The sequence below is a fragment of the Corapipo altera genome, unplaced genomic scaffold (assembly GCF_003945725.1).
Source record: "Corapipo altera isolate COAL_440 unplaced genomic scaffold, ASM394572v1 61411, whole genome shotgun sequence".
NCBI lineage: Eukaryota > Metazoa > Chordata > Aves > Passeriformes > Pipridae > Corapipo > Corapipo altera.
The window spans coordinates 28,951,528-28,979,346 of record NW_020884875.1 but is presented as its reverse complement, the minus strand read 5'-3'; the positions used below and the strand labels follow the sequence as shown (position 1 = coordinate 28,979,346).

At 38.0% G+C, this 27,819-nt stretch overlaps 1 protein-coding gene across 7 annotated transcripts in view; it reads left to right on the top strand.

Annotated features, from left to right (window-relative positions):
* SSBP2 (single stranded DNA binding protein 2) overlaps positions 1-27,819 on the top strand; it is a 136,474-nt gene that overhangs the window by 38,542 nt on the left and 70,113 nt on the right. The window lies entirely within an intron of this gene.

The window sequence follows — 27,819 nt, the reverse complement described above, 5'->3', positions numbered from 1 at the left end:
AGTTACTGCTGAAATACATTTCTACAGATAAAATTGAAAACCGACTACCAATGTCTTACAAACACAGATTTGCAACAACAGGAATGAATCAACCAAGTGACCATTTTCTGTTGTAATGGCTTGGTGTCTTACAGTATGTGAGCTAATGGTGATCTTACCTTCTCTGTAGTAAACGACAGCTTATATTGTAAATGCACCACAGATAGATCTGTTCAGCATATTTTACCAATGCCTCTTCAAAACTGTGTACTTGGTTAAATTTTGAGGGTAACTGGTAAAGGAGCTTGAACAATGTTGCGCAGTCAAATCTGGGCTGCATTGATCACTAGAAATAATTAATGGGAAAAAACAGGTATCAGAGAGAGGAACAAAGTTTCAAGAAAGTTTTGCACCCACAGAGATGTTAAGGTCAACCAATTTAGTGAAACACATTCCTCAAATTGGAAATGAAGTAACTCTTGCAAGTACAATTGCTGTAATAATTTTTACTTGATCTGTTTTAAATATAAAGTTATTGGAAAAGTAAAATATTTAGCAGTATATTTTGAATCCTTGTTTCATTCCCCACAAGGAGCAATAATTTTACAGGAATACTTTAAAACTCTGGGAAAATGACAGTAGAGATTTAAATTTGGGAAGATCAGAATCTACAGCGCAACAGTTCACTTGAATGGGGGACATTGTGCTCTCAAAAGATACTTTTTTAAACAAAAGGCAAAAATCCCAAAACTGTAAATGTTATTAAACAATTGTGAAAGAGAATGATCAACAAGAAGAAATTTTCATTGAGAAAGTACTTGGAAGTCTAAAAAGGAGGGGAGTACACAAATCTTTAAACTCACAAGACTTTCACTGATCAGCAAGTTCACTATAGAATCTAAATTTTGAGGTATACTAAGCTTTTGAGTAAGTGAATCAAAATAGTGTAAAATTAAAAAAAGTTGTCTTATCGTCACCCTTTATGGTTTCTAACTTATACAGGTCTTGGACTATTACATCGCTTTATTGCTCAGTTCTGTTGCATTATGATGTGTATTATCATGGTTCAAGAGGAGTGAGAAAATACGAGTTCTGTGTGTGATACAATTTCAAGATTGTCTGAATGTTTATGTTACTGTATAAAGTCATACTTGGTGAAGAAAAGATAAAATCATGGCATGACTCTGTATGCACATCCAGACAGGATGTGTGCTTATTTTAGAAACAATTCAGTTTATTTCAGAAGTTAACTCGCCAATTATTTCTAAAACCCGTTCTCTCAATCTTTTAAGGTGGCAGGAAAAGCTTTGCATTATTTTTGTCACAGTTGAGATAAACTCATTTAACACCTTGCAAGACTCTTGGTGTTACTAAGCATCACCTGTTTTTTGCTTAGCAGGACAGTCTGCATCATGATATTTGTGTCCAGTATTTTATGAGTGTGTTGTATGGTCATGTTAAAGAACATAAAAAATCATTATAAAATACGGCCAAACAAATTTCACAGCAGAGGAAGATGAACATTTATTAAGTGCAGTCCTGACCCATGTAGTGTTTTGCCACTGACTTCAGAGGGGTCAAAACTCCACCATCAGTGAAGATCCATCAGGAAGCTGCTTGTTGGATTCAGGCTTCTCCACGAGGCCAAGGGGTCTGGTAAATCAAAACCCTGCTAGTCACGTTGCAGGTCAAGTAGAGCATTTGTAGTGGTGCTGTCATATCTGAAGGCTGTAATTGTAAGTACAAAACAGCACAAAAGGCTCGTTTATTAATTCATATGAGCAATTCAGAATTTTTTATTAGGCATGCATTCCACTTGAGCTAAGAAAAATCATTCCTGCTGAAGGAGTGTGTGGTCTGGGTGCACCAGACGTGTCATCTCTAGCACTGAGTGGGCTGTGTTAGCTGAGGGAATGATCTTGTCTGTCTTTGCTTTTGTGGAGAGAGAAAGGTTTGAGGATGTTTGATGGAGGAGGAAATCACTTGTGGATGATTTAATGGCTTGTGAAATACTGCTGCCTCCGAGTCAGTCAGGAACGCACAGATTGACTCATAGAATGAATATACACAAAAATAGTTTCTTTAAGTTTACTTTAAAGTTCTGCAGTATCTCAACTGCAATTGTAAAAATAATGCCTTTTGAGTTCTTCCTCTCCTTCTCAGACAACGCTTTGTTGCTTGCAGTGCTACAATGCTCATCTTACTAAAAATCCAATAAATAGAAAAGCAAAGGCGTATTCTGGCTTTATAAAGAAGATTTTCTATACTCATCCCGAGTTTAAGTATTTTCAGCTTCTCTGTATTTGAAGTGGATTATACGTTTATTTTCTATTGAGATTTGCTATTGGGTATATTTTGTTCTGAGTGAACAAATTTCTGAACCCATTACGTACATTTATGAAATCTCTTTTAGACTTGAAAAGAGGGATGCGTGGATAGGTTCTGCCTGGAAGTTTTAACATATATGGCATAGAATTGGAAATGGTTTACGTTTCAAGTAACTCAGGAATGGAAGCTGGTGCTTGCACACCCAGCTTCTAAATATTGCAGGTGTTTCAGTAGGAGTAGCTTTATTTGGAGCAGAAAAATCCCTGTGATTATTTTCCAGGTATGTGTTACTTTTCCTGGAGGAAAACTGCTCTGTACTTTGAAGTCTTGTGAAAAATTACTTACATGGGTGCTCTGAGGCAGAATTTAGTCTTTGCGGTAGAGTTCGTTTGTCTTTCTTCACAGTATCCTAAGGAGATCTCATCATCTCTCTAGTTCAGAGCTCATTTTTCCAGGTTTTGAGATCTTATAATGAAGAGAGTTCCAATGTGCATCTTCTTCCACTTCTTCCCAAGCTGAAAACTGAGGGAAAAGGGGAAATAAAACATAAACTGGATTTTTAACAGCACCTCTACTTCAGAAAACCACAAATTACTATCCTCCTCTTCCTCAGGCTCCTCTTCCTCAGGTCTGGCCACTTATTCACATCTCTGGACCCTCGGTTTGAAGGGGTAGTACCTGAAAAGTCCTTTATTACAAGATGATTTCTGTACATAACAGTTAAGATATTTTTACTGTCCAGAAGTTCCCATGCCTCTCTCACCCTCTTGGCAATCAAATTTTTTTCTGTGTGGCATTGGTGCAAAGAAGGTATTTACTATTTCTCACAAGTAGCTATAGTCAAAGCTTGATTATTTTCCGGGTAGGGTTTTTACTGGTATCTTCTCTACAGCTCCTTGAAAGACCACTCTTGGTATGAGCAAGGGTCTCTTGTTTGTGTTTATTTCTCCCAAAAGAGTACCAGGTCATTTACAAGATAAGAAAAAAGAGACATTCATTGCTCCAGAGACTGTCCAGTCTCATGAGCTGGTACCACATTTCCATCTGACTTGTTAACACAGTTTATGGTGAGCTGTGTGACATACAGCTTGGTTTGTGTGAAGGTTGTACAGTGTATCAAAGACGATGCTATGATCAGTTCTGTCCAGATTATTCCTTTTTGTCATGGTTTGAGATAGCCCCAAAATCCAATTCCCTAGCTCCATCCCCCCTCCCACATCTCAACCTAATGTGAGATGGGTTTTTCCAGACAAAACACAACCAGACTCAGAATGGGGGAAAGGGAATATATTACAATGACTGTACAGATAAATACTATAACACATTATACACACAATCACAACTATCTCTACCATGACATATAGTATTTACAATGGATCAGATCTCCTCTCCCCTCCAAATAAAAGTCCAGGAGGGAAAGAAGGACAGATCCCTTCCAGTCTCTCAGGGCAGCAGCTTCTTCTAAGGCAGCAGGTTCTCCTCATCTCATGCATGCAGCAGTAACTGGATTGTTGTAGCTGGATCTCTGTTCAATACACACAAGGGGGTCTCCAAACCCCTCGGCTCTCCTTCGGTCCAAGCGAAGGCCTCACCTGTGGGCTGCCAGCAGGGACCAGACTCGCGTCACCACAGGTATATCACGAAATGCAGGGGCATCTTCGTGAAAGTCCCTTCCTCAGGGGATTGAAATTCCCCTTTGCAGAGCTCCGTGCTCTGTCTCAAGGCTGCTAGCTTAGCAGCAGCAGTGAGGGGGGCCAAGGTCAACCCCCCCGCATTCCTTCTCCGTCCCAGTCCAGCTTCAGGACGCCTTTGAGCTTCTCAGCTCCTCTCTGCAGTGCATGCTGCACTTCAAGGCTCTTTCAAGTAAGAGTCCATCATCTTCCTCCTTTCTAGGAGGTCTCAAAGGAGTTTTAGGGGTTTGGTACAGTTCCTACCCCCAGAACTCCGAATCTCTGCTATGGGCTCTCTTCTCCTCAACTCTCCTTCCAGGAGTCTTCTCTGTGGTGCTGCATGTCTCTGTTGCTCCGTCTTATCTCTTCTGGCTCTCTGCCACCGCTTCTCCGGTCAGTGCCAGCTCGGCTGCTTTTCTCCGACCTCTGCCCAGTTTGGAGAAAACATCTCCCAGCTCAACTACAGACCCTTAGCCCAGTCTAACACTGTTCCAAGTCTCTGTAGCCCCCAACTGGGGCTGGGGGGGCCCCAGAGGCCCCAAGGGGCTCCGGGCCCCTTTCCTCGAAGCTCCTACAACATGGCTACTCTTCTACCAACAACAAACTACAACTCTTCTCTTCCGGTGCTTGTGATATGTTTTCATTTCTGCAGGAGCGCTCATTGGGCAGAACTTCAAAACTTCCAGGGGTTTCCACCCCTGGGGGTTACCACTTTTCAGCCTCTGGGGGAAAACAAGGTTCAAACCACTACACTTTTAAAGGTTATAACTATATAAATCAATCTTTTCTAGAAGTTACTGAGGGTAATGTTTGGACACTTGAGATGGCTGATCAGTCTGTGAGATTTTCTTCAGGAAAGTTGGGTCCCTGCATTTATTGGTATGTTTTATGGGGAGAAAAATGACCACTTTCTTCCTTGGATTCATCTTTCTTCGGCAGATCTGAAAAGCATTTGCATTCCCTAAATGCTCCAACCCCCATTAATTAGTCATTATCAGTACTCAGAATTTGAGGGGTTATGAATATTTTTATGTCTATTTTGGACTAAAGATTACCATGAAAAGCCTATGTGACTATTTTCCCACAGGGACTGTTCTTTTTCTAATTTCTTTCAACTGCTGTCTTCCCTCTCTGCCTTTTGTATGGGTATGGAAGAACTTGGTTTCACTCTTGGTTTTCTTGCCTTCCCCATCTCCTGCTACTCTGTTCTTCTGCAGGCAACCTAGTTAGGGCAACTTCTGGGTACTCACAGATTTCTTGATGAAAATTGAATTCCAGATCTGGTTTCCAGCCACCAATTTCTATGGAGAATGCACATTAAACTCCTTCTGCTTAAAACAGAAATAAAAAAAAATAAATCTCTGCTTTGCTCAGGACTGTTGTACCAAGATCAATGCTGCTGACCTGAGTTACTTATTAATTCCATACCTGAGTTCCACAGAGATGTGCAAGGCCCTTTACATATTTAGTGATCATCACTAAATCTGTAAAATCACCTTCAGAATATGTTCTTTCAACATATGATTCATCTTGCTTTGTAGATATTACCTGTGTCCATGTAGACAGCAGATTATTTCTTAAAATTAGAAGAAATTAAGTGGCCATAGCGTTCTTTTTGTAAGTAATATGAAAATGAAAAGCATTTCCTTCTGCACATTCATTGTCAAAATAATATCCTTTGGTTTTTGTGTAAATAACATTCATTTTTAAATGAAATACCTTGCTTTTCTGCTCTTTTCATTCCATGGAGATCATGTCTCACACTGTTCAGGTATATATGTATAGTAAAATGTGTTCTTACATATGGAAGCTAGAAGACTAAGGAAACCTGATATCTGCCTTGAAATCACATATCTGAACACATTATATGGTTAAAGATTGCACAACAATGAACAATTAATAAATCATATTTTGTGCAGAATACTCTTGATATGTCTCACAAGGTGGTAGGTCCTTTGGTTTCTCCAGTGTGCAACCAGAAAGCTGTAAATATGAAAAAACGTGATAAATGTTTAGCATTCTTATCTTGTCAGTCGTGTAGAAACATTATTTTGTCTTTTTGGGAGGCCAGTGCTTACTGAGAGATTTGGAAAGGACAGTGTGATTCAGAGTTCCAGGGTCTTAAACAGAACTGGACACAGGCAAGCTGAACTTTTTCAGTCTCTTCAGCTCCTTAATTTTATTACTTAGTAGCTGTTCTTAAATGCAGTTGTGTGGAAAGGATTAATTAAAAGCATCCTCCAGGCTCCAGTCACAGTAGGCATCACTTTCTGCAAACAGTAGTGACTTGTGTCGTGTATTTATAGGTGTATCTCAGAATACTGCACAGGCATCTCTGAGAATGTGAAACTCTTGTTTTTGCTTATCAGAAATTTTCAGAATTAGAAATTGGTACTTCCTTTGGATTGTCAGGACTCCTTTTGAAGGAAAATAGGGATTTATTCTCTATTTATTTTCTGCTAAGAAATTCCCCGAGAGAATTCTCATTCGCACATTTTCATGAAGAAGGAAGAAGTGCTTGTTCTGCATATCACCACCATCCTCCTTCATCATTCCTTTCCGTAAATTACTGGCACATACAATGGTTGGATTTGAAATACTCTGTGTCACAAATGTTAATTGTAAGCTCCACTATGTTGTTTCTTACAGCCAACATAATTTTTCTCTTCATAGAGTTGATTTCCCAGGTAATTTTGTGCTGTGCTTCTCTTTTAATGTGAGGGCTAACCCGCTTGTTTCAGAGAGGACAAGCAGCATTTTCTCCCCAAAATTTCAATGCCCCTTCTTTGAGTGGATATTTAATTGCCTTAGAATGTGGAAGCCGCTGACAGGAAAAGAAACTACCATTTCCCCGAAGGTAATTTAACTCCTCTTTCATGGTTCCCAGAGAGAAACACTGGACACCTTACTTTCTTTTGCCTGTTTTCTGAGAACCATTATAGGTTTGTTTTCATTGAAAACAATAGGAGATAACAGCCGTTTTAATGAGGGGAGGCTTTCCAGGAACATTCAGTGAAAAAAATAGTATTTGTTCAGAACGGAGAACTAAAAAGATTTATGTACACTGTGTGTAGAACCACGCCAAATTTATGAAATAGGGCAAAATTTGGTCTTCTTTTGTTGGAGGAGAGGGGGAGTGTGAAGATTCAGCAAGTTAGGGAAGAAGTCAGTGGTTGTGGAGGGCATAAGAGGAGGAAGAGGTCAAATACTGAGGGAAGTGGCTGGAATGCTCAGGGTGCTTCACAGGCTTGTAGAGTAGTTTATTATTTTACAAAACACAGATAAAATCTGTTTGTAAGATTATTTTTTTAATTGTTGATAGACACACTTAAATAAATAGTTGCTTTAGTCCATGATATTTGTCTCCATGGATTAGTTTCTCTGTGTTCTGAAGTCAAGGGCTTTCTTTATAATTAAAATAAAGCCAAGGCACTCCTGCTCTGAAGTTGTGACATGGGTCATTGCCTGGAAGAAGGCTCCAGTGGAAATTTTTGACTAGTTCAGTGGAAATCCCAGAATACTTCAGTTTCTTTTCCTGTGTGGTTATCCTGATGAGCAGCTGTTAACTTCAGACATTTTTCAGAGTAATGTTGTTAAATGTGTCTTGTGCAAAATTCCTTGCAATTGAATGAACTCTGTTCATTCAAATTTTAATTTTTTCATTTGCTGTAATGGATTTAATGGATCATTTGTGCTACCATAATGAAAGCTGCATTACAGTTTAAATTTTAAACTTTATAATTGGAGTGGACACAAAATCAAGGTTTCAGTGGAGAAAGGGTATTTTTCCTTTTACAGATGAAGGCACTTACACGTGTATATGCATAATGATATGTAATTTAATAATTTATTATGTAGAATGGTAAACCTTCTGGATTTTAGACATTCCCTCAAAATTTGTAGCAACTTTGTTTCTTTGAAATTTATTTCTCTTCTAAAATTGAGAAGATACATCCTACCATGAATTCAAGAGGAATTGAGAAATGCCCTGTTTCAAAACTTCTGTTTTAGTAGTTGTTTTTAAAAAGATTTTATTTCCTGCTGTTGACATACAGATCATTCTTATTCATTGCATAGGTATGTATGCTATGTGTATACTGTGTGTACACAGTATGTTTTTATAGCACTCCAGAAAGTTATTAAAGGAGGTCAAGTTGTAGCTCAGTAACACTGGGAATATTAAACTGATTAACAAAGGCTCTGGATTTAGAGTTCGAGATCTTCTGACATTAATATTTAACACTGATTGTACATAATGCTTCACGTCAATAAAGTGCCACACAAATGTTTGATCAATGGAGAGCAAATGTTGCATTAAAGCCTTGCCACGACCTGTTTCCTCTGCGCTCCTTCCTCCTGGTGATTAATCTTCCACACCAGGATTTCACCTGATGTTTATAATGCCAAATGATTCAGGTATCCTCCTGTCAAGGGTATGCACTGAGCAGTTCCAGTTTATGCAGTGAGATTTCTCTCTACGCTAATGGTGAGGAGGAGTTTTGGAACTGTGCAAAGGTGCACCTCTGCATGGCCATACCTTTGTGCTCCACTAGAATACAGTAATTTCTCTTTTCCTGGTGCCAGTACTTGGTTAGATTTGAGGCACTTTACCTAAATGCATTCTTCTCTAGCCTCATGAAAAGTAAAAGTGAAAGTGAGAGCCTTGTTTCTGCACAATATGCCAAACACAGATTTTGTTATCGGCTTGACTGCTCCATTAATACGTCTAAGTGACTCATTTCAGACTTGCTTAACACATGCCTGGAAAAACCGAAGACTTACAACTTCCATCTGCTCTCTAATATGATGAAAGATGAATCCTGAAGATCACAAATTGTGAGAGACATGCAGCTTTTAATAAGAACAGCTGAACAACAAATGCCTTATGAGAGGTGGTAAAAAATGAAGTAATGAAGAGAAAAGGCAGGCAGGCCTCTGGAGGGAACAGGGATATCCATGGCTGACTAAAACTGTCACATCCAAACACAACACTAAATATGAAATGCACATTATGTAACACGAGTCACAGGGAACAGATAATAGTCTTTTTGAATTTTCTGCCAAATTGATGCTACAAGCAGTTGTATCAACATGGGTTCTTCAGCCTGCACAGAATGTGTTGCTTGAGAAGAAATGTGCAGATCTGCTTACTGGAATACATTTAGAATGAGGTTTTGAAATCTTGTTTCTTATTCTGAAATCTCAGCATTCCAAATACGTTAACTTAGCCACTGAAAATAGCAAACCTTCGGTGTATACAGAGAAAATACATCCTTTCATCTCCATTGTCTCTCTCCCTAGAGAAAAATGGAGATTGTGGTATAATAAAGGAGAATCAAAAATAATAAGCTTGTCTTAAGGTGAAAGTCTGCATTGCATGTTTTCATTGCAGGCTGTTTTATTGTGACCCCTCCTTAACTTAAGTGTACATCTCCACAGTGCTGTCACAATAACATCCACAAATCAGATTTACCCAAGTTAGGGAAGATACGTATAACAAAACTCACATGCACCATCTGCAACCCATCAGTGGCTCATTTACCCTGCCAAGAAAGTAGTTCTCTGCATAATTCACACCAGAAGAGATGCATGACCTGTCTAGTTTACTCTGACAAAGGAAGAGGAAGAAAAAGTTCTTTATAGGGTGTGTAATAAATATTATGTTCTGAGCCATAAAGAATCTGGAAAACGTTTTCCTGTTCTGCTTTCAGATCTGATTTCCATTAACATATTGCAGACCTAAAATTTTAGCCTATTGAATGTACAGAGTTCTTAAAAACTAAATAATTAAGGGAGTATAGTCCAGGAGGTGAGTTTTAATATCTTTTCTGTTTTAAGAGCATGGCAGAAAAATATACAGAGTGTGTACATGCATATAGTCGAGTATGACATTGTACTTAATAAAACAAGTTTACTTGAGTAAGATTTGGAATGGGATTTGTAAGATCAGGCACGTGAAAGCCTGTGGAGCATGACCTCATTGGCTTTATCACAGATCTGCACAGATCTCGGGATCTGCCTGTGCAGATCAGGGACTTTGGCCCTAATCTGGCAAACAGTTTCATGGGTGAGTCGCATTTCATGTGTGAACACTCAGATTATACTCACACGTGTCTGCAGTGCCAGGGTCATAGAAAATGGTGCTAATACAGTGGGTCGTTCTTGTCTACTGTCCAATTTCAGAGTTATATCTCAGTACAGGAACCAAGCATTATTTTATTTAGTCTGCTTTTGTCTTTTTTTCCCTGCGTATTTGTAGCAAAGAGACCTTTTTCAAGTTCTTTTCTCTTGTGAAGAAAATACCAAATTTTCTGTTTATAAGGACAAAAGATTTGAAGTGGGGTTCCATGGACAACTCGCAGATACCACTGCAGAAAGCTTTTCACTCCATCCCAGTAGTGAATTTTTAAAAGGTTTGGGTTTTTATTTTCCCAGTATTTTCATGGTTTTGTATTACTTTGTGTACAGCAGCAGGGTGTTTTGTGACTCCCATTGCCAACTGCTTAATTTTTCTTGGTTCAGCTGCTTTCCCCCCCATTGCTCTGTGGAGGACATGAGTTGGATTTCCTCTTAATAGGGGCAAAGGGAGCTCCTTGACATCTTTGCTGTCTTATCCTGATAACTTGCAGAATTTCTTCTTCCTGGAACAAAATTGGTATTGTTATTTCTTTTTTAAGCACTACAGTATGTGGAGGGTTTTGTTGAAGCTGCTTCTGTTCCCTTAATCATGTTTCTTAAATTGTACAAAGAACTAAGCTTTCATTATTTTTAAAAATTACATTTTTAGCTTGATTGCTTAGAAAGCATGACCTGACTGAACAATGGAAAGTATTTAAGTACTGAAAAAAAAAGCTTGCTTAGTAAAGCTGACATTGCTTCTATTAAGTTTTCTGAAATCCAAATTAGCACAAGAAAATGGTACTGAAGGCCAGAATATCCCAGAGGATGATTTCCAAAAAGGACTTTAATAGATTTTTAATGTTGCTAGATGTCATCTCACACTGGAGTGGTAGTTCTAGAACATTTATTGTTAATACATCTTTCTGTTGCCACTAAAACACACAAGTATAACTTCCAATTTTTATCCAGTATGAGTAATAATTTTATGCAGTGGAATGTGTAGTTTAAGATTCTTCTTAAAAGCCTGGTTTTTAACTGCTTAAAGTTTTCCTGAATTTCAGCAGTTACAGCTGAGTTGTCTGTCCAACAACAGACAAGTGTTGACTCTCTTTGACCCAACCTCAGTCTTTGCAGTGTTTGTCAATAACAATTTGGGTTATTCCATGTTTCTGTGGATTAGAAACCTCTAAAAGGCAATGCGTTCACTGCCTGTGACTTCGAAAAAAAAAAGGAAGATAAAAAATTATCAACTTGGTATGTTAATTTTCTACTTTCTTCTTAATTTGTCAACTACCCAAATGCAAAACAATGATTTGTTAATAGTGTTAACTGGAAATGGCCCAGTTAACGTTATTAACATCAAGCCTATGTTTGAATGATGGTAAAACCTTTGATTTTGTTATGTGCCTTAAAAATTACGTTTAAAGAGAGCAGGAGCTGAAAGAGCTGGTAATTTGGGCTGAGATGATTTTGACATTAGGAATTAAATCTCGGTTATGTGTGCTTAAAGATTGGTTACAAGTTCTTGTTAATATGTTAAGTACCCTGGTTTGGGTTTTTCTTTCCTTCTTCTCTGTTTTTTTTACCTTCCAAATATCTGGAGATAAAGCAGCTGTTCCGGATGGGAGATGAACTCCAGAGGTACTCCAGCCTCTTGAACCTCCCTGTTCAAGAGGCTGAGTTAGGATACTTATCTATGTAAATCTCAGGGTTAATGCTTTCAAGGCTTTCATACCTGTGTCTGTAGTAATAATCTTTGTTCTTAACAAAGAGTCATTTTTCTTGATACAAGGCTAATACTGGATTAACCAAACTCTGTAAACCAGTCACATAAAAGATGTGGAATATCCTGGTTTTGTCAGGAACTTACTAGTTGAAAAAAGTTACAGTAAAACACAGTAATTCCAATACCTTTTCTCTTGTTGGATTCCTCACAGTTTTCGGAATTTCAGGTTGAGGTCAGTGCAGATATATCAAGAAACAAACACTATTTGCATACTAGATTTATTAGTGACTAGAAGCCACCTCAGAAAATCTATCCCAGCTTTATTAAATGGAGCCTGGAAAATGTTGCAACTATTGAGATATACTGCTTTGCTAGTAGCAGAAACTGAGTTATTGTTGATGTGCGTGTGTGGTTGTAAGCAATTATACACAACCATTACCTAAACAGGAGAAGAATTCTGCAAGTGAAAATTACCTTTTTTTTTTAGTGATTCCTGTGTTACACTTCTACTGAACGAGAAAACCATGTAAATTGTGTCCATTTTTGTCATGTGGATAACACATCTACTGGAACATTTTAAATCATGTGCCATTGCACAACCACAGTGCTTTATTTCATATTTAGGTTTGGTGACATTTGATTCCTCTGATTGTCTTCAGGGGAACTTCACAGGCTTTCCTAGGCGCCGTGAGCTTTTGGAGGATGCATATCCCTGAGTACAGTTAGATTGTAAGCCCTCTCTGCCTTGTGAGATGGAAGAAAAATGATTTCCAGTGGGGCCCTGAACAACAACAAGCCTTTGAACAAATTAAACAGGAGATTGCCCATGCGGTAGCCCTTGGGCCAGTAAGGACAGGACAGGACGTGAAGAACGTGCTCTACACTGCAGCCGGAGAGAATGGCCCTTCCTGGAGCCTCTGGCAGAAGGTGCCTGGGGAGACCCGAGGACAACCACTGGGATTCTGGAATTGGGGATACAAAGGATCTGAAGCCAGTTATACACCAACTGAGAAAGAGATCCTGGCTGCCTATGAAGGAATTTGAGCTGCCTCAGAAGCGATCGGCACTGAAGCACAGCTCCAAGGCACAAAATACTGTTGGAGTTTTTTGACCTAAAATGTGACTTCCATGGAAGATACAGAGTCTTGGCAAACCTGTGGTGGTGCTGGTGCAGAAGTTGCTTTACACATGGTCAGGATTTGTGCTGCAATATTTGGTATTCTAGAACTCTTTGTAAAATAAATGTAATTAACAGAGCTGGTCATAAAACTGGGTGAAGTTGAGAGATATAAAGGAAAAAATAATAACAGGACAGTGTTTTTAAAGTGCCATTTTTGTGTTTTATGTTTTCAAGACCAACATGTAGCAAATAAAACTTTGAAATCTCCAAATTTGTTTATTTCTTGAGCAGAAAAAATAGAAGACTTTCTTGAAAGGTCTTTTCCTGACACAGAAGAGACTAGAGACTCCTCAAGCTTTCCCCATAATTTTAGCTGAAATTTTGGTACTTCTTGCCTTAGAGAGTCCTTCCTTAGTATGAAAAAGAAGGAAGTGTTGAACCTACTGCTCCTGGTAGCCCTGTGGCTCACAATCTCTAACAACCATTTGGCTGCTCCGCAAAAAGGCATTTTCATACTGGTTAATTGGTATTTCACCAGTTGCCAGAGTAAAACAGAGTAGTGCAATTGTGGCATGTCTAAAGCTGATGTTCTGGGTTTTAAATCTTCCACATGTGAAGAATGTTTTAGAGTAACCGAGTCAGAATCTCGCTATGATTATCCTGCCTAATTTTGGGAAATCAGTTAAATGCTATCTCTAGAACCATCATTTTTGTGTTTGTCCATGAATCAAGTAGCAGGAGGTGGTAGAAATTACCTCTCAACCTTTAGGCTTATGAAACACACAGTTTTCATTAACCCAGGATCTGTCAGCTTCTGGTCTCCGCATGGGTGGAGGAAGAACACACATTATTTGGAAATGCCAGTCCACTAGCACAGTTTTCCACTGTTAACTTTATCTTGGTTTAGCTTTTTGTTGCATCACTTAAGGAAAAAAAAAGTAATTATGTGATAAAATACATAAATGTAAGCATCAAAGCACACTTTATTATTAAAAAATGTTGATAAGAGTGATGCGCTGAGTAGAAGTTTTCGTATTTGTTAGTGCACATGTAGTTGCAAACTTTAATTTTAGCAGTTGTGCTTCAGGACCTTTTTACTTTGAAATATTTACTTTGAAAGATTTTCACATAAATTTTCATAAGATTTTCACATTTCACAAATGTGTAATGGAGGAGCTCAAAAGAAGGCTCCATAATCACGAAACCACCGATATTTTTCCTTATATATTTTATTTGTTTTAAAAATAAATGGAAAGCAGTGGACTAAAACAAAGTTACACTTGCTCAGTATTGATGTTGCTGAGAAGACCGGGGTGCTACTTTTCAAGCAGGAAGAGTGTTTGGTAAAGCTCAGGAATGGATCTGAAATTCTAGTTTAACTAATTGGCACATATTATGTGAGTTGGTTTTGGTTTCCCCTTCCCTAATTCCAGAGAACTACCAAAACACTATGACCTCTTCTATAGATCAGGGAAATTTAAAATATAAATTTTAAATTTTAAATATAAATTTTAAATATAAATTTTAAATTTATTTTAAATATTTTTAAAAATTGCTATTTTTATTTATTTGAATTTAAAGAATGTTTTGGGATGCACAGGCGAGGTGATCACTCTGAGCACTCTTTAGTGCTTGCCTGTAGTAAATAAGCCGTGGCACAGATACTTCTTTTACCTGTATTTTCCTTGCATAATCTGCATTCTTAGACCTGTGCTTTTATTTTCTGTGGTTTGAGAGCTTAATCCTGACTTCTCAGAAACTATCGTAACTTAGTTAATACTTCTATTTTATGTCAGCTTTGCTGTCTGCAGATGTACATACCATTTAGTGATATAGCAAACCACTGGTATCTTTATAAAAACAGTAAAGAAAAGTCTGAAGTATTACTCTCAGGCATCCTCAAATGTCTGACTCAAAACTGGCTATCAGCCTTGTCAAAATATGCAAATTTTCTTCCTTTTCTCCCTCCACTGTCACCATTGTGGTGGTGATCCTCTGCTGATCAATGATTTTGCTTTTTAAATATATGTTTACCTTTTTTTTCTCCCCTTAACAACATGAATCCCTGACATGCCAAGACCTCTGCTTTACTTTTTAATCTCGACCTGACAGGTATTCAGACTCACTCCCTGTAGCTGCACTGAATCAACATATTACTGCATATGTTTGATGAATCATAGAATTGGTTCAAGTCTTGTTTCCAGTTACTTGGTTTCTAAACATTCTCTTTGAGGACCCAAGCAGTGCTGTCAATATTCTTTGTTCCAGTTGCTCAGCAGTTAGCAGCTTAATCTTGTTGAGGGTTTTTTTTTGTATTGCAGGAGCTGCTGAAGTTGCAACTTCTTATAGAATGGAAGAAATTTAGAAATGGGCCCCATCTCCAGTGTCAGACTGTGGAAATGTTTTTATTTTCATTCCTTTGCTGGGTATAGGTCAAGTACAACCACATTCTTCGTATCTGTGATCTTCTTGGTAGCTTTCTAATTAAACATCACCCTCAAAGTTAATCAATTCTTCATTATATCCAGAAAGTTATATCTGCTGCTCAAAGTAGCTGACAATTTTTTATATATTTAAGTTTTTCCAGTGTTTTTCCTCCTTTTATTTCTAAAGATATGCAGTCAGCACATGCTGTGTCACTGCAGTGCTTTTGTATTTTTATATACAAAGTGAAATGGTGAATTGTGTTGAGTAATTCGGGTGCTGAGATACTTTTGTACTGTGTCCTGGAACTAACCTTTCATTTGCTGATAAGTATAAAACCCTTCTTATTAAGTTATACTGTGTATGTACCTGGTCCTGAAACACTGCTCCCAGCGTGAAGTCTGTCTAATATGTAAAAATTTGTAAATTCATTGCTCTCGAGCATAATCTGACTTTATGTACTATAGCAAAACTCTTGGAAATTTCAGGAGGATTAGGGAATAAATAAGGACCTAAATTGTCAGGTCCTGATTTGCATATCTGCTGCTTTAATGCCGCAATATTGGAGATTTGGAGAGTGGTGCAAGGTTGTTTCAGGTTTGGGAGGTTTCAGAAGAAAGGCTGCAGTTTATACTCCCAGAACAATTGATCAAGATCTAAGATATTTTTCACGGGATGATGTATGGTCTCCTTACACAGAAGATCAGTGTTGCTGCACACGAAGTTGAATTTTCAAGGTGACTATTGAAAAAGTAATTTTTGGAGGTAGTTTTAGAGAAGCTTTTCTTAATTTTTTTATACTATTCTTTTTTTACTATTATTATTTTTCCCCAGTAAAGATAGCATTGGCTGCTGGATTGTACTACAGTGAAACTGGAATTACATTTGCAAGATGTATAAACACACGTATGTAAATATATTTGATGGATGCAGGCATTATAATCTGTATGTCTCACAGTGGAGACATAATTCCAGTTTTTAATTGGTAAAATAATGTCAAGCCTATATGTTTCAGCAGCACTTGTGTTGGAAACAATCCCATAATTTGTTTTATATTACTGCTTCTTAGAATGAGTGAAGGAGGAGGAGTGAATATTTAAGTGTGGTTGATGGGAGCAGAAACTGCTTGAATGTTGACATGCTGGTATGTGAAACTGAAAGTTGAAAATTCACTGTTCTTGGTGAGGACTTCTTGTAAAGAGTGTGGGATCAAAACCATTTCTACATCAAGGGACCAATGGCTTAGACATGCTCATAAGCCTCCAATTCTGAATGTACATACTCTATCCCATTGAGAAAGTGGGATTCTCCAAATAAAAGGGGAGGTTTTCTGGAGATAATTGTTATTTTAAGGTAATTAACATTTCCGTTTTCTGCATGCTCATCCATCTTTTCCTCCCCACACCCCTCCCGTATGTCTCAGATGTCAAATCCCTTGCAAATTTTACTCTGCAGGAGCAAGCACTGCAGGTCCTCACCCCTGTTTGCTCCCACTCCTGGGTTTGTCCTCCTTTAAAGACATATTTGAACAGAGCACTTGAGTAAACTATGCTGTTCTCTCTCTTTCTTTCCCCCCTCTACCAACTGCTGGTCCTGGCAGCCTCCCAGCATCCTCTTCCTCCAGTCCTGCTCTCATGGAGCACAGAATCCCTTGCGGAAATCCTGTGACCATCCCCCCTTTCCTTGGCTACAGACTCATCTCTTTTTTTCCAGCCCTGCTGTCTTTGCCCTGGAGCAGATTTATACCCAGACATCATCAGATTCACATCCCTTTACCATCTTGGTAGGCTCTTCCCTGTTTCTGGATCCTTCCTGAAGTCTTTGCCTTCTCCCTCTCATCCTTCTCCATGTGTAATTTCACTGAATTTAAAAAAAAAAAAAGAAATAACAGCATGGTAACATACAGTGTGACCTTTCCTCTCCTCTGATTTGCCTTCTCCCCTTTCCTTGTTTAGTTTTATTCCATCACAGGTTCAGGAAAGGGTTGTAGCTCTCCTACTGCTTGTTCCAGTCATTCAGTTCCCTTTTCTTGCATTCTCTGCATAATTCTTTACCTTTCTCTTCTTAATCTCCGTTCTCACCTGATTTACAACTAAAGGTTTTCAATCCTCCTTGTCTTTAGGATCATGCATGAAAAAAACTTAATTTCATTTTCCTTTAGCCACATCACCAGCTCAAGCTGGTGTGTCACCAGCTTTTCACCCCTCGCTGTGTGTGTGTGGTGTCTCTCCTTCACAGGCATGAGGGACCTTCACCAACCCAGATTTCACCTGTTTTGTGAACAGGTTTGTGAACTGTTTTGTGGAATCTGATCTGCTCTGGATTTGATTCAGCCCATCCCACCTTCAGTGCCACTGATGGCTTGACTGTGCTCATCTCATTCACCTCCTGACTTGCCAGATGCTCCTTCCCTTTTTTCGTGTTTCCTGTGGTGACTTTTCCTCATCTTTTTACCTCTGTTACCTTTTTGCCTTTTTCCTCTTGGTATATTCACTCTTAGGTCAGTTCCAAATGCAAACACAAACTCAGCTGTTATCTTCATAACTCTACCTATTCATTTCTTTAAAAATTTATTTTCTCCAAATCAATATCTTGGCTGGCTTTTGCATCTTTCCAAGCTCATTTTGAAGGAAGTGAGGGAATTAAGATTCCTATTTTCATCATCTTCTTTGCCTGTTTAAAGCAATAGACTGTTTGGCCCTCAGGCTTTCTAACTTCGTGTCCTTTTACCTTGTTCTTTTCATAGCCAGATATGATTTGAGATCTGCAGGTGTTTTCCAGTCACTGCATATATGCTTATTTTAGTCTTCCTGTAGAGCTAAAATTACTGTCTCTGTGCTTAACCAGTATATTGGTTACGGAATTGTGCTTTTCTCTGGCCTTCAAACATTTGGGTTTGCTATACAAGTATTTATCCAGAACACCTCTGTAAAGATCCTGTTTCTGACTTGCTACTCAGTTTCCATCCTACATGCTGCTGGTTGTCAATCCTGTATTTCATATAATAATAATAATAATATCAACAAATTAACAATAAATTAGTAATTTCAGATAATGATAAATTATTAATAGAAAGTTAATCACCTGGCATAATACTGATTTTGCCCTTTCTGCAATTATTTTCAAACCATCATTCCAGTGCTTTTGCTTTGTGTTGAAGAGAAACTCTCTGAATATACTCAGACTTTCCTTGTTACTGTTCTTCAGATTTATCCTTAAAATGTGGTTTCAGTGTTTTGGTTGAGTTTATGTTTGTTTCTCTTTTGTTTGTTTTCCAATTTTTTATACATTATATATATTTTTGCAACCGGACGTGTCTGTCTCGTATTGGCCTCATTAGCCACCAGCACACTTGTAACAAACATGGGTAGAGCCCTTCCCAAATCTTCGTTCGCGAAGCCCAGCCATGATGATGATGATATATATATACTTTATATATTTATATAAGCCTTGTACAGACACCTCAACCTTCCCCATGATCAGTCTTTAAAAAAATGTTCGTTTTGCTCTCCTTCATGTGTATCAATCACCAAATAAGTCAATAGCATTCAAAAACCTTTGACATAGTTATGAGTTAGCTCTTTTTAGCTTTAAACCTGAAGAGTACACACTGTTTTCAGTTTTGCAGAAAAGTATGTATTTTCCCAGATACTCACAGCTCTGTTAGTTGCAAATATTCAGGCTGTGTAATTGGTTACGTCATAGGTAGTAAATGGGGGCAAAAAAAATAAAACAAAAACTGTTAATGATCAAAGGGAGACTTTTGGAGTTTAATATAATTGGTCCTCTAGGCTGTAGAAGGAATAAGACCTTATGACCAGAGGTGGTGCAGGGACAATGTATAAACCAGTAAATTGAATTAAAATAAATCAGAGGAGTCAAAGACATACCCTGTTATATTACTCTGTTTTTTGAAAAAAAAAACCACAACACTGAATTGCCAAATAGCAAATCCTCGGTAGAGGTGTGATCAGTAGTGTTTTTAATAGTCCAAATAATACTTTTGAAAATTAGGTACAAACCCAACAAAAAGTATAAATCATGTGAAGAGATTGAGACAGCTGTGGAGAAAGGGCTCAGAGAATTATACCAACCCTAAGGGGAGATGATTTTATGAGTATTGTCATAGCTGATATATCTTGAGTTTAAAGAATTTTAGGTGTTACTCAATATTCTGTTTGTGTTAGGAACTTTCTTACCAATTCACTACTGAGTGCTGTGTGGTTCAAATATGGTAACAACATTGATTTAGAATTTTACATAGATACCTGTTTGTGATTTAACACCTTTTCTGTTCTTAATCCTGTTAAGTGTTGTCAGATTTCCCAAAAAAGTCTTGTTAGTGTCATTAACAATGCTGTTATAGAACACAAAAGGTACCATTAAAGGTATTAGGATTTTTTCCCCCAAAATTGAAAGCTTTCGCATTCAGCAGTCTTTATTTTGTTCATTCTTTGCAGCTGCAAGTGCCCTGATTATGAGTCAGCTCCATCAGTCATCTAGGCAAAGTGGTTTTCTCTTCTTTCTCTTAGGAGTCTTTGCCTGCCACTTTTATACCAATTCTACCACTTCCATAGCCATTCCACGCAGAGGAAGTGAGATGATTCCTTATCTCCCAAGAATGAAAACCCCTAACTAATCAACCTCTCAAATCTCTCTTCAAGTGCAACTTAAGTGTGTCCCAAACTTCCCAGAGGTACCACAAAACCTTAACATTAGTTTGATTTGCCTGTCCTTACCACAAGGATATTGAGGGATATTAATCCCTCTTAGAAAGGAGAAGTTGGAAAAGCCTATTTTTTAAAGTTCATAGTTGAAACTCCTCAACCAATACCAAATACCAATCAACAATAAAAGAGAAAACCCTAAACATGAAGAATCAAGAGTGTGTGCATCTGTTTCTCTATCATTTGTAGGAGAAGAAGAGTTCTCAGAATTGGATCTGAATAGATTTAAGGAAGAAATTCAGGAAGGATTATTCCCCTCAGGTGCACATGTTTGTTTTCCAAAACAATGATTGAGTTATTTTAATACTCTGGATGTTCATCGTCATGTACAGCACAGGAAAAATAGAATAAACAAAGGAGAAAATATTTTCCACTCAGCAGCATTAAAAAAAAGAGTTGAATCCTGCTCTATGAAGCTTTGGAAGAGCTTTTCTGAGTAGAATAGGAACACAGTAAAAATAGAACCCCCCCAAACTTTTATATAATAATTATAATAATAAAAGATAGAAAAGATTGTTTGAACACAGCTTTAATCTCTTTAGTTAACCGTAATACAGCTTGAAAGTCGGTTCTCTCCCAGAGATTCAACTCTGGAAGAATAGATCTCAGGTAATATCTTCTTATCAATGTATTTTAGATGAGACATTCTCAGATTTTTCTGCTCTGTAGCCATTGCTGTCTGTCTGTTTCCTCTCCAAAGACTTACTTGAGTAGCAACAAAACTCTATGAAGTTTTCTCTTGCTACACTGGAGAGTGAAATAAATTTCTATTTATCCTAATATAATTCTAATTACTGTTCTGCAACAGGAAAAAGGTAGCATTTTTTTAAAGTTAAAGTGGAGTCATGTTATACAGAAACTTATAAAGTCCTCTGGGAAGGTATTTCTGGCATTGTCAGTGACACAGTGTTTTCCAGTTTCAAAATCAGTCACTTCAGTGTGTGTGTGACTGATTTCTTTGTAATTCACAATCATATTTTTAAGTATCAACATCACTGTGTCTCATATATTGCAGAAGTTGTATTTGAGATAGCACACAGAATGAAGAACATGGAGTATGTTTATAACATTTAAATTCAGACAGTAAAAAGAGGCAGTGAACGGTGACACTGGTTTTTTCAAGTGGTCTGGGTATAAGAGTTTCACTAAGTTTTTGAAATGGCAAAATAGTAAATGTTAAAAGCCATAAAGGAGCATACTCAGATATTATGTGTAGTTTTCAGTTCTTGTGTATGTTAGTGAACTTCTTTTCCATCAGTAAACTGCTGGTTTAGAGGTGGAAGGAGGACTTCCAGTGATTTCATTTTATTCCTTCTCTTATAATGCAGAAAGAAAGCATAATCTATATTTAAATATATATAAAATATATACGTATAGGAGTCAAGTGAGGAGGACTGAGGTAAAAGCCCAACTTCGAGGCAGAATTCTGTATAAAGAGAACTGAATTTCTTTGCTTCACTTTTTGATCTGCAGACTGGGCACAACTGTCCTTTTCTCAAGTCTTTTGTCTCTAATATTTAAAGTGTAAATTACTTGTGGTAAGAATTACCTCTTCCTCTTTTGTTATACAACATCTCTAATCAAATTCTGTTTTGGCTGAGTTTTTAATTAAAGTGCAAACAGTAAGAAATAGTAGGCATGGGGAGCTCATTGCATATTAAAAAAATCCTTAAGACAGGCTGAAATCTATTAGCCCCTGGAGACAAAGATTATGGAGAATATACAGGTTTTTGGCCACATTTTCATATGTGGAATGCATTTACATGTGGGAGTGAGAAGTGGCAGTCAGTCCTGTAGCTCAAGCAATACTTATTTTATTCAAGTTTCACTTATTTCTTTACACAGCCATTGTTAGGTGGTGGATTTAAAGCTCTTGGTTTTCAGATTTTCATTCCCAGCTGAAAGAAGCTGAATAAGCTGCATGATTCAGATGTGAATCAAGGAAAGGATACTGATATACCATCAGAGAAAGATGAAGAGTCTGTGCAATCTTGTCTAAATTGTTAAGTAATGCAGGACTTCAGTCAGTCAGAATTGAAGCACAAAAACTTTTGGTATGCTCTTTAGCACATTAAAGAACTTCTCCAGAACAGTTAGTTGGAAAGCCAACATTATTTTTAACTTAATATTAAATAGCTAACTGAAGTTAATTTGAGATGGAGTGGCTGAGCCACCAATAATAATTGCAGTATAATTAAATTCAACATCCTAGGGGTAGATACAGAACCAAAAGGCAACAGAGAGGGATACTGAGCTTTAGAGGAAGTGATTTCAATAAAGCGAGATAGTTAGTCAAAGAGAGACTGAGGTTAAAAGTTAAAAGGGAAAAAACAAGAAACCAGCAGTTTCTTAGAAGTCAATGTGCCATGGAACAGAAAGGAAAGGTAAGATGACATGCTCAGCCAGTAAAGTGTAAAGTGCTCTTCAAAGAAAAGCACATGGAATTTTGAAATATTTTCATGAGATAAACCTTGAGGAATGTTAATTCCAGCAAGGAGTGTTCAGGGGAAAATGAGAAGACAGTGGATTTTCAAGATTATGTGAGCAAAAGTAGAAAACTAAACCAATTTTATATTTTATTTGAACAGCTTGGAAAACAAATAATCCATTCTTTAAAAATTAGGATTAACCCTTAAAGTACTGAACTGTCATAATAAGGTGTAACATTAGAGAAGAAGGTCTGGACATGGATGTTTAGAATCATAAATCTCGGTTCATAATCTGTGTGGTTCATCATCTTATAATAACTTTTCATAATTGTCCTTGAAAAGTTCCAGGATTTCCAGAGCTGAGTGAAGTATTTTAAATGTGGCCACACTGCCATTTGGTTTGCACTTTTAACACTGAAATGTGTAATCCTTCTTATACTTAAACAATTGCATATTAATATAACTGCTGCATAAATTAATATAGACAGAAATTATTTTCAAAAAGTTTGACAAAACACACCATCTATGAAAAACACTAGTTAATTGGTCACATGATTTATAATTTCAGGGCTCAAACTAACCAGGTTTTCTGACACAAACCTTTTGTATTTAACATTCTCATGTTCTATTTGTGAAGCAGTTTTTTCACTTTCTTTTTTTTCCCCACAAAAAGTATTTGTGAAACTGGGATTTGAGGAAGTTTGGTCCTTATATATTAAAAGAAATTCCTCAGTTTGTAATCATATTTGATAACATAGGAAAATAAACCGGTGTAAGGCTTGCATAATAAACAGAGTAGGAAACAGTATGGAAAGAGTATTTTATAACCTCATTATGAAAAATACGTGTTATGGCCTCATCTGGCTTCTCTGTGCAATAGTAGTCTCTGCAACCACGTGAAAATTTTCTTCCTTCCAACTCCCTTGTACGTACTCTTATGATAAAGTAAGTGCTTTTTGGACCATTCAGATTAATACAGAACCAGCTTTGGTTTGGGATTCTTTTCCAGAAAGGATTCTAAACAATTATTCCAAATGTTACATTTGTTATGGGAAATAATTGCACAATGAGCCAGATTTACAAAATCAGATGTTAGCAAGTTTTTTAAACATTGAGAGTGATTTTGATACTTTTAGGCTGGATGGGTAATTGGATTTGAATGGTGAAGGAGGATGTTAATTTTCTCAAAACTGTACATGCAGTGCCTGTTCGTGCTGGTGGCTTAGCTCATTAAATTATTAATGTTGGAGGGCTGGAGTGTGCTCAGAGTTCAAGTTGCCTGTGTTCACACAATGGGATGCTCTTCAGTGGAGAGACTAAACTCGCAGAAGCCACGGAAAGGTTCTGATACCCAAGTACGACCATATAACTTTAGTATAAGGTTCATTTTTAATGCCCACAGTAGGAAAAGAAATTTTCTAGTTTAACTGTGACACAGTTTTTCATTTAACCCCTTCTCTGGTGAATTACTTGTGCCAACAGTTGATAACCTCTTAAAACCTATCTTCTATAAAGATAAAATATAATATTTTCTGTTTAAAATCATTCCTTGGCATACTTCTGTGTTGCAGCACACCAGGTTTTTCTTCACTGTCCAAATAAGTGTCTGATAATTTTGTTTTCACATGAAAATGTTCTTAAGATATTTTTTGCATTTTAGAATACTCTTTTGTATTTGATACTTGCAGCTGGCTTTGGGTGGAAAAGAAATAGTGAGATTTCTAGACAGTGGAAGGACTTTGTTTTTCTTTAAGGCAGTGTTCATGCCCAAAATCTCTTGTATAAAGTAATACTTAAGGTAGCTGCAGACAGTGTCTTCAGGAGTGAGTTTTTTCCTGAATAGAGGTGAGGTGGTGCAGGGAGAAGAGGAGAAGAAGAAGAGGAGAAAGAAAACATTCTTGATTATTATTGTTTGGATTGTTTATGGGAAATGGTACTTTATTACAAGCTCAGGTGTATTAGTTCATCAGGATATTATGGCAGGGATTTTTGCTGTTGCTTTACCCGTTGTACAGTAATTCTTGTGTTTAGGGTTTGTTTTTTAACCCCAAGAAAAACATAAGTAGGTATCATTTTGTGTTTTACATCTTACCTTTGAGAAACAAATAACTATTTAATTAGCATTTATTTTCTGTTATTATGAAAAATAAAATAGAATCATAGAATCACAAAATATTTTGGGTTGGAAGAGGCTTAAAAGCTCATCTTGTTCACTGTCCTGGGTTTCTCCAAGCCCCGTCCAACCTGGCCTTGGACACTTCCAGGGATGGGGCAGCCACAGCTTCTCTGGGCAACCTGTGCCAGGGCCTCACCACCCTCACAAGGAAGAATTCCTTCCAGTATCCCATCTAATCCTGCCCTCTGACAGTTGGAAGCCATTCCCCTTTGTCCAGTCAATCCAGGCCCTTGTAAACAGTCTCTCTCCATGTTCCTTGTAGCCCCTTTAGGTACTGTAAGGTCACCCCAAAGCTTCTGTTCTCCAGGCTGAACATTCCCAACTCTCCCAGCCTTTCCTCGCACCAGAGCTGCTCTATCCCTCTGATCATCTGGGCATCTCCTCTGGACTCGCTCCAGCAGCTCCATGTCCTTGCTGTGCTGGGCCCCCAGGGCTGGAGGCAGCTCTGCAGGTGGGGTCTCACCTGAGGGGGCAGAGGGGTAGAATTCCCCCCTGCCCTGCTGCCCACGCTGTGGGATCAGCCCAGGGCACAGGGGGTTTCTGTGCTGGGCCATGTCCAGCCTCTCCCCCACCAGCACCCCCAAGTCCTTCTCCCCAGGGCTGCTCTACCTGCTCATCCCCAGCCTGGATTGATCCTGGGGGTGCCCTGATCCAGGTGCAGCACCAGCCCTTGGCCTTGTTAAACCTCATGAGATTTCCAGGGGCCGCTTCTGGAGCTTGTCCATGTCCATCTGGATGACCTCATCCTTCATGTGTGTCACTGCACCCTCAGCTTGGGGTCACCTGCAAATGTACTGAGGGTCCTTCAGTGTCTTCATCTGTATCATTAACGAAGATATTAAATCACACTGGTCCCAGTACAGACCCCTGAGGGCACCACTGGTCAGTGGTGTCCATCAGGACTCTGAGCCATTGACCACTGCCCTGGATGTGACTATCCAACCAATTCTTAATCCACCTGACATTCCACCTATCAAATCCATCTCTCTCCGATTTAGAGAGAAGGATGTTGTGGGGGACCCTGGCAAAGGCATTTCAGAAAGATAAATGATACCTGTAGCCCTTTCCTTCTCCACTGGTCATGGAGGGCCACTGTGTTGGTCAGGCAGGACTTGCCTCTGGTGAAGCCGTTCTGACTATCTCAGATCACCTCCTGGTCCTCCATGTGTCTCAGCAGAGCTTCTGGGGGGATCTTTTCCAGGGTCTTCCCACGTACAGAAGTGAGGCTGACAGGGCATTGGTTCCCAGGGTCCTCCTTTCCACCCTTTTTAAAGATGGGCAGAAGATTTCCCCTTTTTCCAGTCACCTGGGACTTCCAGGACTTTTCAAATATCCCAGACAGTGGCTTGGCAACTCCATCGGCCAGTTCTTCAGGACTCTGGGATGCGTCTCATCAGGTTCCAAAGACATGTACTTATGAACCCTCTTCAGGTTTTTCAGATGATCATGAATCTGATCTTTACTCTATGTAAGGCTTCCTTAAAGATCCTTAAAATACTTATATTTAACATAGAATCAATCAGTTACTGGCATTTCCAGCGTACCAGCTGTAGTATTTTATTTTAGAAAACAACATCATAGATTTATATGGAAATCCAAGAGTATTTGCTGGATTTTGGAGCCTCAAAGTTCTTAACTGATTTCCACTGAAATGGAATTTTCTGCTTCTCTAGGTTGGTATTAGGAAAAAAGTAATTTTGTTCTTAATACCTTCCATTCCTGTAAAATGGGGGAATTGAATATTACCACCTCCAAAGGTGCTTGGAATTTTTTACTAGTCTTAAAATTATGGTATAAAAGCATGATATATAAGTATTGATGGAAAGAATCTAATTTGAGGAATAACTTCCAGGAAAAAGGGCTTGGGTTTAATTTTCAAAAAACACTTTCCCTTAATTATCTCAGACTTCTGGTTTTCTTTTCCCTTCCTGTTCTGTCCTACTGGAAACAAAGTTTGACATGAATATTTTTGGGCAGCTTTTCAGCCAGGCTAATGCAGCGTAGCTTGATCAAAGTCAAAAGAAGTACAACAATATTTACAGTTCTGTTTACTTGGAATGTATTAGGAGTTATTTTGGTTACCAGAGCTTATGACCATATTTCTCAAGAGTGTTACAAAATACTGTAGTATGGGAACAGAGGCATGAGCATCTTTAGCATTTTTTTCAACTTAAAGGAAAGTGGCAGATGTGAAGGAGATGGAATTGCTCATGTTACGCTTTTGTGCAAAAATACGGAAACTGAGACAAACCTTTCTGCTAGTATACACTTAGTTCCATTTTAACTGCTGATTTTGTAATGTCATTTGGGTAAACTTGTTGTCACACCCCCACCCTCCCACTCAAAGCAGGAAAGGGGCTGCGTTTGTTAATTTTTTCTTTGATTTTATACAGATGTTTTCCTTCAAAAGATGTCGAAGTAAAAAGAAAATTACTCCATCTGAAAATGTACCATCTTAAATCTGTTCTGCCAGTTTTCCGAATGTACATTGTGCAAATAGTCATGGTTAATAAATGGCCATATAAGCTTGATTATATCTCAACCACTACTTAATGATCAACCTCTTCCCATTGTGTTTCTTTAATTCTGTTCCAGCCCAAATTGCTTCTATACAGACTGAGTGGTCACAGTTTTCACACAGTACCCGCTGGCATCTCCTTTCTGGATTGACGTCAGTGTTTTCCTATGCTTACCAAAGGGATGTAAAATTTTAGATTTCTATTTGATTTCATTATCTCATAATCAATCTTTATTATTACAAGTTTATCCTGTTATAGTTTAATGACTGAATTAAAAAATACTTTCTATTAATTCGTAGGTGTGCTATCCGTCTTCAAGTTTACACTTATTATATTTTACCCCTTTGAGGATCATTCTGTTTCCTCACCTCTCTTCCTTCATTACTGGGACTTGCAACTTCATGAAACTATGAACTTAAATTGTCCATAAATATATGAATATTTTTCAATTTTCTTGTGTTTTGCAGTGTTTGATAAAGGGTTTGCACAGGTCATCTCTGAGCTAACATGGCCTTGACCTCCCTTGGGTAGGAAGAGTTGTGACAGTTGTTTGAGTTTGTGAGTTATGTGGAAAATTTCTTTTTGAGTTATAACTTAAAAT